At 41.3% G+C, this 12,516-nt stretch overlaps 1 protein-coding gene across 10 annotated transcripts in view; it reads left to right on the top strand.

Annotated features, from left to right (window-relative positions):
* Window positions 1–12,516, top strand: part of LOC126919089 (dystrophin, isoforms A/C/F/G/H) — a 434,304-nt gene that overhangs the window by 348,453 nt on the left and 73,335 nt on the right. The gene's annotated exons all lie outside the window — the stretch shown is intronic.

Here is a 12,516-nt window from a genome sequence, read left to right as displayed (position 1 = left end):
GCTTCGTTACGAAGCAGTTGTGTTTCGTCTCGATTCCCTCGCAATCAGAGTTTCTCTGCATTTGTTGGTTCGTCGTATTCTTTCGTACGAACCGCGAGAGAAAGATTGGAAAACAGAGAAGGATGAGTTAGTCGGTTAATGATAAGATCTCGAGGTTCCTCGCTGCTGGTTCGACGATATTTACCGCTAGAGATCGATAACGAAAGATATAGGAAGATTCGAGTCGCGTAAGCTTCGACATCTTAAAATTCAATCTTGAAATTTCCACTGAATTATCGAGCCTGTTGTATTTTCCGAGACGCTGTCAATCTTTAGTGCAATGGGGAAAACATAGGGAAATATCGTGTACTTTAAGACCAACGAGAAAAGATATCAAAAATAAGAATACGTTTCGAGTAACCGATAAAATATTGGTCATATTCGAATTTAGCTAATTACTAAGCAAATTACGTAGCTTGTTATTTCAAGGAAATTAGTTTGCGAGTTTAAACAGCTTTGTATATTCATATGGAAAAATTATATCTGTTATGAAAAATTATATCTATTTAGAGAACAATGAATAAAAGTACGCATAACGTGACGGGAGTTTAGAATCTGTGTCCACACTGTGTATTGCGTATCGGGGAACAAAAGCGGTGAAAGAACCGACAAAAGAGACTGTCAGGTTGAATTATTAAATCACGTGGCAAACGAACCAGTCTAAAAGCTCGGTCAAAGGGACGCCATTGAATCCTCGACAATTTCGAAAGGTGTACGGTGATGCCGGCGAAAATAGTGGGTCCTGTGATAGCGAAGAGCCGCGATAGTTGATTCGTCGCGCGCGCTAGCTGAACCGGAAGTGACAGGTAGATAATCGCGGATCGTGATGAATCACCAAGCCAGGCCCTTATCAGTCGCCCCCTGTACATCGTCGTTCTTTTCCCGTCGTTTCGCGAACACACCGAAATCTGTCACGTACAGCGCTTTCCCGCTACCAGAACACGGCACCTATTCTCCCTTTCTATTTCTCTCTTTCTCTGTGTGTCGAGCGAATCCGGTCAAATCGAAGTTATTTTTACGTGACGTCGTCGCGAAGACATAGAAAACGTGGCTGGATATCGAGAACGAATGACCAACAGGGAATTTGTTGCGATCGTGTTCGACGGTGTAGACCAGGTGCAAAATGTTGGGAGAATATTTCATTGGAAGTATGACAGATTTATACCATTGGGAGGAAATTATGGTATAGTTCGCTAGATGATTAATGTTACTGGATGATAGAGTTTGGGTCGAGTGATTACAATAGTTTGAAAGTATTAAGCGAGAATGTGGTCGAAGAATTACTAGACAAGTAATAATGCTCTTCTACTTATTACGATTATAAAATGACAAGTTGTGATCGAACATCCTACGATTTCTTCAGTCAACGATATTTAACTATCTTCGTTCTTTGTAATCCTAAAGTAACCAAGAACTGCAAATTCCGCTCCGGTCTAAAGAGATTAACTGACAATTAACTAACGCTAAGGAACATTAAGATCATAACATAATTCCATCGAATCCATCGTAGCGTTATTTGCATCGAGCAATTCCAAAAAAGAAAAAAATCATGTACTCAAAAAATGACTCCCCCGCCGATCGAAAACGAAGCTATAAAACAAACACTAAATTCTACGCAATATTCACACCATTTGTCCGATACGCGATGAGTTAGACACAGCATTATATTTCATGGTTTAACAGCAATACACCAACAGAATGAAATCAAGCTGTCGCTCAGGTCGAAGCTTCCTTCCTTCCGGTCTGAAAGCAGTCGTAACTCATTACTGGTACTGGGGTAGTACGTGTTTCCAGGGGTGTATCGGATGCACGATAGCGGGCGCCGGCTTAAAGTATGATAAGGTGTGGCTTAGCGTTAATCTCCGGAAGAGCTGTCGGTTTTCCCGCGCGGGCTGCCTCGTTTCTGCCCGCTAAATGCACCTTCCTCCTTGCCTAACCGTATCCGCGTATCCACGACGTCTATATTCCCGGGCATTACGTTCCGTTCAAACCAGATGCGACCCGACCGGCTTACTTAGCCGTTCTCCGTGTCCTTGCCAGCGTCGTTCGACGAGGGACGCTACCCTAAAGCTCTCCGCTTCTCTCCGCCAGGAATCGATAGGAATTTATAGCAGCAGATAGTCGTAAACGTGGATGATCGGATGTGGAAGTGTTTTCGTTTGATCTCGACGAGTATGAGTTATTGAATTACTATGGGTCGCTCTAACGATAATATTATTACAAGGGAACAGTGAAACAACTTGTATATTTATAAACTATGGCACATTATTACAATCGAAGGGTTTGCTATGATAAGACAGCTTTACTTTCCAGTAATTCGAGTAAAAATAAAAATTAGCTTGAGATCCATCGAATCGCTACTTTTTCACGCGTGCTATAAATTCGGTAAACTCTTCGACTCTTTGAACTGGCTAAAATTCTAATTGTTGTTCTAACTGCTGTTACGCGTATTGAAACTTAACTCCTATGGTAACTTAATTACGAATCTATCGATAACTAGATGTTTTTGATCTGATATAAATTTCTACTGTGAATCTTGATCGTCCAAATAGGAACAGAATTCATTGGGATTGTGTTTTTATCCGGAAGAACAGTCGGTATTGGCGGTGTGTACAAGGATTTCCGGGGATTACACTCCGAAGCATACTCTTAGAATTAGATAGAAGCCACGGTTTACTTAGCCAGTTTAGATCCTAACGCGTGTACACGGCTGGCGAAACGTGGGTTTCCTCCGAGCGTCGATTTATTACTCGTGGTTCGAAACCGGCGTCTCCTTAATAAATCTTCCACATTAATTTCGATTTAAACGACTCGTTATTCCAAACAGTACCGTAACTCATCGCCATAGTAGGGGTAGAGTAAGCGTTTAATCGAACTGCCGGCTCGAGTCATTCAGGGGAAAAGCGTTTCGCAGTTCGAACCCAGTGGTAAGCGTTTAATCTGCATAGATTAATTTGATCTGTAATCAAATCTGACCGCCAATGAATTGGGGCGAGTCTCTTCTCGGCCGATGTCGATTTCAAATTATCGGTATACCGTGCTAGACTGGCATTAGTCGAAATTATATTTGTTACGTGGATTATTATATTGAATTATACGCGTTGAGATAACCTGACGTTTCGAAACAATGCGGAATGCTTCTTTGAAGCTCCGTTAAATTTTCTGCCAAAGAAAAACGCTTCAATCGTTGCAACATTAAATAAAAAAGCTTTTTTCGAATGAATAATTCCATCGTCACGAATTCCTTTAAACACGAATTTTCGCGATAATCGGACGACCAGATTTGTTTACTGGTGACATTCTATGGTTGGGATTCCTGTAACTACGAAACGATCATAATCCTTTGATGATAGACGAACGAACAGACCCAACGATTGATAAAATTGAAGGAGGGTCGAAAGATTTTTCGCGAAACGTAGAATTTGTCTAAATGTCCCGGTAAGTTTTGACTAAATAGAGTTGAATTACCATTATCGGATAATTCGCGTCACCAATGGTCTAAGGCTGGAGTTACAGTGGATGTATGTTCTAACATGTATATTTATACAAATGTTTGTTTCGTCAGAGCAAATGTTTGTTAGAATGTGCATCCACTGACTACCAGTCAGACTCAAAGAAAAAGAAGATCCAGAAAATGTATTGTCAACGAAGCGACACACTTCTGGTTCTATCTTCGAACATCACGAGAAACCAATAGGCCTGTTTCTCAAGTTGAAATTTCCGACGTGCAAAGCGAAGTCTCAGAAACAGAAGGGAACAGGTTTTCGCGGAAACAAAAGGGTCCATTTATAGATGATCCTCCTGAGGGAAATGGCGGTTCGAAAAACGACATCCTCTAGATGTATCGATCTCTATATCAGACTGAAGACGTAACAGAAGATCGTACGAACATCGGATCCCTTCAGGCTTGTACGTGTTTCGTGGACGAAAGGCGGTCCACGTGCCTCCGAAGTGACATTTTCACGCGTAGTCGCGTTGAAGGCGATTATATAGAGATATGTTTCGCTCGGTTAGACCATGAAAGGAATCTGATATCGGTACGTGCGAAGAAACGATGTCTGGCTGCGTGTCTTCGACTCTTGAAAATGCGCGGGCGCGGCTTTAAAGGAAAAGCAACGAGGTAGTCGCGTTGATAAAAAATGAAAGAATGGGTCTGCCTGGAGGTGAGATCTCGATGGTTCAAAGGGAGATCTGAAATGAGTTTCTCTCGGAACAAAGGATCCATTCGCGTTATCGGAGTCACTGCAACGTTTGGTCACGTTTGGGCCGTCGCAATCTTAAGATTTTTAATTCGATATTTAAAACGCGTGGCGTAGAGAAGACAAAGAAGACGGATGACTGCCAGCAAGGCTGACTTGACTGGCTTCATGACTGAAGCATGACGGATGATTGCGTTTCTTTCTGCCACGCCTTTTTTCTTTTCTTACGATGCTTCGAAGACAAAATGAGTCGAAGATAAAATTGCCACCGTGATTGAATCTCGTACACAATTTTTGTCATAGATACGTGTATTGTTGTATAAGTGGGGAAAGCTTTTCACATCTTCTCTATTTCTTGTAGTTATGTGTTTATTCAGATACGTTAACCCGAGACGATTATTATAAGCTACTTACAAATTAAATTTATTTTATATTTATCTAATATCATGCACGCCGTGTAAAATTCTTTCAGGATAGCCATTTCCCTTTAAATTAATCAATTAAAAGTTCAATTGGTACGTTGAATTTGAACTTGGAATAAAAAGGCAGTAACATCGTGGAAACATTGAACGAGGTTTTACAACTTTCTTCTAATATCAGTGTATAACAGTTTTGACATAATACGTAACAAATTCGATATGTGTATTAACGATCGACCGCGATTCTCAGATTATCGTGAAGCAAACAAGCCAGATTAAGCCATTCCAGACGGTGAATCTTCATTATGAAGACAATAATAGGATTCTGCGCGACTGATTAACCATTCCACAGAAATTAATCGCTTCGATTATCGAATTATCCATTGGGTCTATAAAACGGGGATAAAAAAAAGTCTGGAAAAATACGAGTGAAACGGCCATCAGAGCGCGGCCTGGGCGCATTAATCGTTCGATTAAACGACTTTCAATAAATTATTCGGATTATAAATACGGCAGGCGCGCGTCGACATGAAGCGGTGTCCCACGGTGTGATCGGTCGATTATCGATCCGGTACAGTCGGATACAAATCAACATGACCGATGACGATTGGGAAAAGGCGAATTAGTGGTATCGTGTTAAACGCAGACAGAGAAAGGATGTTGGTAAACAGAGATATTTGCGTCCTCATTAGAAAAGCGCGCGAGCTCGTCCAAATGAATTCGGCCTTCTATCAGCATCGCTCACAGTTGATCGATCCCTGTGGCCATCACATAATCGATACTACGCCACTAATGCTGGCTATCCGGTCAGAGAACGCACTTGAAGGCGAAATATCGGTCCAGGTGTACAGGCTAATGAGAGTCGGACTCGGACGATTAATCGTGAGAGCCTGTGTTGACTTTCGATTTGGTTTGTCGATGCTGCAAGCTATTTGGTCTTTGATGGTACATACGGAGAATAATATTCATCGCTTGATTTTCTTGATACGAAGAATTGAAAGCCCGGGGATTTTTTAAATCGTGCAATTCATTCGTCCAATCTTCCATTTTGATTATTACGATGTGATACTCGATCATAAATAGAAATTGCCAATCTATGATTCTTCTTTTTTTGCAGATAAAAGGCTCCTATTTATTTCTAATATTAACGGAGATGCGTGATTTCGTGGAAGATTCGTACATCTATATATATATTCGTTTCACTGACAGTGTTTGAGGAAAGTTAGATCGTGGGAAGCCCGTAGTTTGTGAATGAAATGAATTGAAAGCTTATCGAGTCACGTTGAACCTAAAACAAAGTCTGGAACAGACATACACTGTACTAATAATTCTATTGGTTCGCTGCAGGGTATATCGAGCACAAACGAAACCAATATACTCTGTCTGACTTGTGATAACAATAGTATTGTTTTTCGTAGTTAAGATAAATTAATCTTACACAAGCGGATAAATATTCTTGGTGAAATTTTCAAGATATTTCAATATTTGTCTCTTCTAATCTTTTTTACGAACGCTATTCTATAGAGTTTTACCTTGGCCAATTAATCGCGATACAAAAATTATTGCAACATTTCAATCGACGGAAAGCTCGTAACCCTATTGCTGAGATTTCACTCGTTCAAAACCACTTAGCTTTTACCTAACGATACGATACATCAAACATAATGCAGTAATTTCATCCATTTACCGTATAATAACATAATTCCACCATTTTCAGAAAATCTTCGATCGAGTTATCCTTCCATTCATTTTTCAAACGCGCGTATCCAAACATAATTTTAACATTAATCCTTTAAACGCTATTACGCGTGATTTAACGTAAACGTCTGTCAACAATACCATCGCGATGCTATTATTCATAACCATTTGTTTCTTGTAACCCTAAACACTTAATTCCGCTTGTATCGTCATTTTATTAATCTTTCAATCTTTAAATCGTATCTCCGGGCTATGTATGTTGAAGTAACTCGTACACAATAATTTGCAGATACGATTACTTAATTTTATTCCGCATTCTATATTTTACGTGATAAAGATTCATCGCGTAACATACGAAATACGAATTGATCCTTCGCAGCGAGCTCCGTTCGTGTTCAAACCTTAGACAATCTCTCCGGTAAAAATAAACGTATTTTCCGTGAAATTTGTATCATCAAAACCGTTCAATTCATTGCGATACCTTGCAGAGAAATATTCTAAAATTAAGTGATCTAACTCAAATCGGATCCAAACCGTTGCGATCGCCTACAATCCAACGTTACCAGTTGTAGTTTAATTTAAGAAGAGAATTTAATTTAAGAGAAGAATTTAATTTGCATTAAAAATTTAAGTTGCGGTGTATTTTCACGACAGCCATTCGGAGTTAAACGATTTCGAAATTCCATTTATCAGCGGAATCTAATCCACCTTATTCGCTTTGGGTATTTACGACAATTTGCAGAGAAGGCCAGTTATTAAATCGAAAAGCCGTGTGAAGCGACCGGATTTCGGCACAGGGGCAACTTTATCGGGCGTATAACGCCACACACCGTAAAACGGCATGATTGTGCCGCCATTAGGATGGTCGTAGACCGTGCTAGCAGCTGATAGGCGGCACGAGGGTTAATTTTATTTAAAGTTCGCTCGGTGGTGTCTGTTAAACCGACCCTCGATCGCGTTTCAGCCTCTCTTTTCGGTATCGGCGGATCGACCATCATAAGAAACTACCTGCTGCGTGGGGAAACTTGGCAAGAAATAAACTTAGCTTAACCGATACGCGAACTGTGAAATTGGAAAAATTGTAGGTATCGCGGTTAGCGATTAAATAGAACGCCACGGGGTGGCCCGTGTAAATATAAATTTTAAAGCTCGGGATAAAAAGTCGCTGTCGACCGTTGGCTTCACGTTGTACGTTATATTTTACGAGTTAATGGAACGATGACGGTCGATCAAAAAACCGTCCGCTATTTTTCCTACGACGAAAATTATTCGCGATATGAAATCGTAGTTACGAGTCGCGATTTATATTGTTTATTATTCCGGGCAATGAATTTTGATTTACGAGTGGAAAGATTTTAGTGAAATTCAATGGCTATAAAAAAAGAATACTTTGAAGAGGGAATATTCTTAGGGGTACGTGACGAAGCGCGTAATAACCGATTCTTCGCGTTCATCCTAAACGTGAAATACAGTCTGTATAAAACTTTTGTCTATCACGATTTATCAGAAACTTATCGTAAATGCATTTACCATATAAAAAGGGATATCGTCTCGACGTATTTATTACCCATATTCCTAACATTATCGATTCTAACTGAAGAATTCAATCGAAAGCTGTACTTGAAACTAAATTTTCTTGCAAATACAACGTGTTCTCGCTGAATCAGAAGCGAAATCCGATATCATGGGACAAGGGGTTAATCCAAAGGGAGAACATTTCTCAGACAGAAGACATTCTCGAAGAAGCAAGCTTCGAGAGAACGAAATCTTGTGGTCGATGCAAAGATCCGGCGTAAGAGAGCGATCAACGCGTTTAAAGGAAGTTCGCAGGTGGTCTGCAGAGTTACCGGAAGTGATGGTCGGCGAAGGACCGCGGAACTGGTACGCGTACAGTCGCATTGTTGTTGTTTATCGCGAAAGTTTGGATCGGTTTTGCGCGGTGGCGATGGTGGCAGTGGGTCGACCTTGCTCAGATTGGAATTGTGCCGGTAAATTGTTCCCCGGAGTTGAATTATAACGCTCCGCCCGTTCGTGGCAATTCCATTTGCCGACTTTATTGCGTTAACCGGTAGAACGGGTACGAGACCACGAGGAGTCTGGATGGAAAACGCCAAGGAAGAACCAGCAGCGACGAGGTGATAGATCAAAAGGCTTTGTCGAGCGGACCTCAACCCCTCTTCCAACGTCTCTTCCGCCTCTCTGCGAGAAGAGTCGATTACTGGGACGTCTGCACGCCGCGATCTGTCAATGGGTTCGTGAGATCGCGCTGGCAAACCCTCTCTTTCCCTAAGTGTAAAGCACGAGATGATTTCGATAGCAGGGTGAAACGTACGGGCTAGAATTCTGGATAAAAATTGAAAGAAAGTTGAGAGCAAATAGGAGGAAGGAAATTGTAAATTGAAATTTATCTCTTGGAAATGAACTCCCGATGACTAAAGTATAAAGCTTGCGTCAAAAGAAATAAATGGAAGATACTTGTGTTGAATCTTTATATTCGATCGTCTTATCGTGTATTCGACCGTAATACACGCTATTGTCCGTCTGTCTTATCTGAGTTAAGAGTTGTTGCACGCTTTGTGCGAGACTTAATTCTTTTCTTTTTTAATTTATTACTACCTCACTGTTATCTGAACGCTGAACTCGCCTTAAAAGTTCGATCCAAACTAGAAGCGATACAGCGAAAGAGTCTCTTTGTGCGATTCTGAAATCTCCGTTAACTCATAATCCCCATTGTATCCGTAAATTATACCGAAATCTCGTTAATTTCCGCAGGTGTTTGGAAAACATCGTAAACGAGTTTGCTCGTTTCGCGGGGTATTCCAAGCTTCTTCGAACTTGATTGCATTCGAGTACTTCTATAAATTCTTAAATTCTCCCACTCAATCCCAGTTACGAGTCTTAATGAAGATGTGCTTCTTCTCAGATCTCAAAAGCCACATTGACCCTTCTTATAATCTGATTTTATACATATACAAGAAATAATACGAGAAACCAATTACGTTGGAAAACTGAATATAATACGCTTCTACGGGAAACATGCACGATCGTACTGTATAGTTGCATTTATGGAGAAATTATGCTCAAAGGCGGAGCTCGATTAAAGCTTGAACCATTTTTATTTCTAGAAGGTTCGTACGCTATTACTTCTTAACGTCCTTTCATATATTCAAAGCGAAAGTATAGCTCCCAAGACAGTTATTAATAACTATCCATCAAAGAATCTCAAAGTATCTTCGACGGTGCATCGATTTCACCTTTCAACTCCTGTTCTTCTTTCATCAATCCGCGAGTTAGCTCTCCGTTAAATCGTAACGAGGATGAACATTATTCTCTCTCGCAAAAACATGACGCAGAGATTTAGGAAGAACGAGCGCGACAAAATTTTTTTTTTTAATGGGATTCGTTAATGCGAGGGATTAGCTGTGACGCTTCCCACGGCAAGTTTTCGAAAAAAGGCAAAGAGAGAGAGAGAGAGAGAGAGAGAGAATACAGAGAGAAAGAAGAGAAAAAAATGAAAATTCAGCGGCCTTGATGGCGGAAGCCGGCTTATCTGAAATCGGTCTGATGGCTGTGTCCATGCCCCTTCATGGGCATTTTGTTGCCATCCGTTTCGTCGTTTTAATTATTCCGAATGTCCGCTCGCGCGCAAAATCGAGCCGTAATCAAAAGTTCCGTGCTCTCTACCGCGTTATCGTTCGAAGTTCCCCAATCCAATCCGACTCTTTATCCTCGCCGTGTCCCACTCGCCACTCTCTTTTCTACATTTCTAGGCTACGTCGATACTTTTCACGTTTTCATCGAACACAGTCTGAAAATTTGTCAGGAAATTGTTTTTCATCCCAGGAAATTTAAATCGTAGCGATTTGTAGCATGGACAACGAGGAAATTTGATTAACACGTTCACTGCCTGATGAAATTGCGTCTTGCGCACGGTAATAAATAAAGTGCCGCGCTTGTTCCAACGCGTCCTAATAAACGCGTATATTTTAATAAACGAACGAAACTATTTAAATTCTTCGTGGCGAATTTAACGCATCGTCACTGTAATATTAAAGGTGAAATTACGAATGTAGCGGATTTTCTAATTTCGGTCTTCGGGATATAGAACGTGTTAAAAAATTAAATTAGAACCATTGTTTCAAGTTTCGAGTTCTCCAAGGCAAATATCACGAAAATATCAAAAAATTGATTGATTCCTTGCGATCAACGAAAATGATAGAGATGGTTCCCGATATGAGAAAAACGTTGGTCGTGACGATATCGTCGATATTTCGCCCGGAATCGAACTGAAAGTAAATTATCGCGCGAATACGATGGTCCCTTGAAAGAATTCTGTTCGCTTGGAGCAGAATAGAAAACGTTTTCTTGTCGGGTTGCTGTTCGCTGGCAGAATTTCTTAGTGATTTATGTTACATTAGGTCGGTACGTCGCGGAGATCGAGTAAAAGGAGTGTATTCAACGTATAGCTATGGAACACGGCCTCTGCTCTGGTATTCGTGGACCTATCCAATTGAAATGCGATCGCACGAACGTGAAGTATACCGTCTACGTTAAAGGTCCCTTCTGTTCGTGTCAGTCGCAAGACGACCGCGCAAATGGACGTTCTCCAAGAACTATTTTTCGTGACTGCAACGTTCTAATGCAAACACGAATTACGTTGATGTTCCATTAACCCGAAAAAGTCTGTGCTCTCTCTCTCTCTCTTCCTCCCTCCCTCTCTCTTCCTTCTTTTTTCCATACCGGTCTTACTTGCATTCTGTGGTAATCAAGCAGCACCAAACTCGAAGCAATTAATCGTTGAGCGACAGCGTCGGTTAGACAGCCGACATCGTTCGGTATCGATCCAGCGCACGGCTATTTGTTTCCAGTAGGAGGATCATCCGAGGAAAATCAGCACGTCGGTTTTTGCAAATCCGTGCTGTTTCAGACGATCGTTCGATCAACCGAACGACGGCGCGGTTAGTTTGTTTAGATAGGATCAGGAAATGGGGTAGTTTAATATCCGAGTGATCGATGAAATCTTTCGAGTCTCTTCAATTATGTTGGTAAAGTTTGGATAGGTAATAATCTGTAGGATTATAAAGGATGCTGGAATTTCTTACCGCCCTTCTTCAGTTCTGTCTAACCGACTCAGTTGTTCGTCCAATGATTACCGGTGATTTCAAGCCGACTTAGCTTAACCGATCAAACAAGAAACCTCTTTGTCTACGACACAAATGCCATCAGCGTGATATCGATAAAGACGAAACTCCATCTCGAGGCTTCTGAAAGGAATGAAACCGCTGTCGAGAAACTAAAACCATCGATCTCGGAATAATGGCTTGTTTTCAACGGGAGTGCTGTTCAACGTCAAGATAAATTCGCATCGGTCAAATTTCTGTTCGGCATCGGTCTTGCCCGCGCTGGGAAAAGGGGAAACACACAGACCAACTATCCTTCTTACAGGTATTCACCATAGTCCGGACGATATATCCCGGTTTCCTTATCTCGCGAGGGAAGAAGGCACAATACCTTTCGACGTGGTACATATTTCTAAAGATATATATACATATAGAGACGGTATGGTCGGATCGGCGGAAGTATACAGCTACGTCGCGGAATTCCGCAGGACTTTCATCGACGTTACAATAACTGCAATATATCCGGCCGCGGGTCTGTTCCTTCGCGATACCAGACGACGGGTCCGCGGCTTTCGTGGATGAAAAGGAGGGTTGTGCGCGACTGGGATGGGAAGACAGGAGTTGGTTGTTAAGGGTGTGAGAGACTGCTCCAGTCGACGACGGTACAACAATGGCGGAATATAAATCTAAATCCCGAGCGCCATCTTTCCTGCCCTGCCCTTGCCAGCCACCTCTCATCCTTCGATCTTTCCTCCCTTTCAATCCCTTCTATTTCTTCCATTCTTCTTCTTATTCATTCCGGTTGCCTATTTTGTCCATGCCTTACGTTCCGTCAACTACAATAACCGCCTCGCGTTATTTCTTCCTTCTTTCTTATTTCTTCCTACGCTTCTTCTTCTTCTTCTTCTTTTTCTTACTGGCATATACTTACGTTAACGTTCATTTCTCTTCCTGTCTTACTGCACTGCAACTTTTTCGATTTGATAAGTTTCCACGATCGCTTTGTTCTCGCCAAATTTGCCTCGAGTATTTCTTATTTTT

This window comes from Bombus affinis, chromosome 8, assembly GCF_024516045.1.
Source record: "Bombus affinis isolate iyBomAffi1 chromosome 8, iyBomAffi1.2, whole genome shotgun sequence".
NCBI classification, from domain to species: Eukaryota; Metazoa; Arthropoda; class Insecta; order Hymenoptera; family Apidae; genus Bombus; species Bombus affinis.
This window is presented reverse-complemented; position numbering and strand designations above follow the sequence as displayed.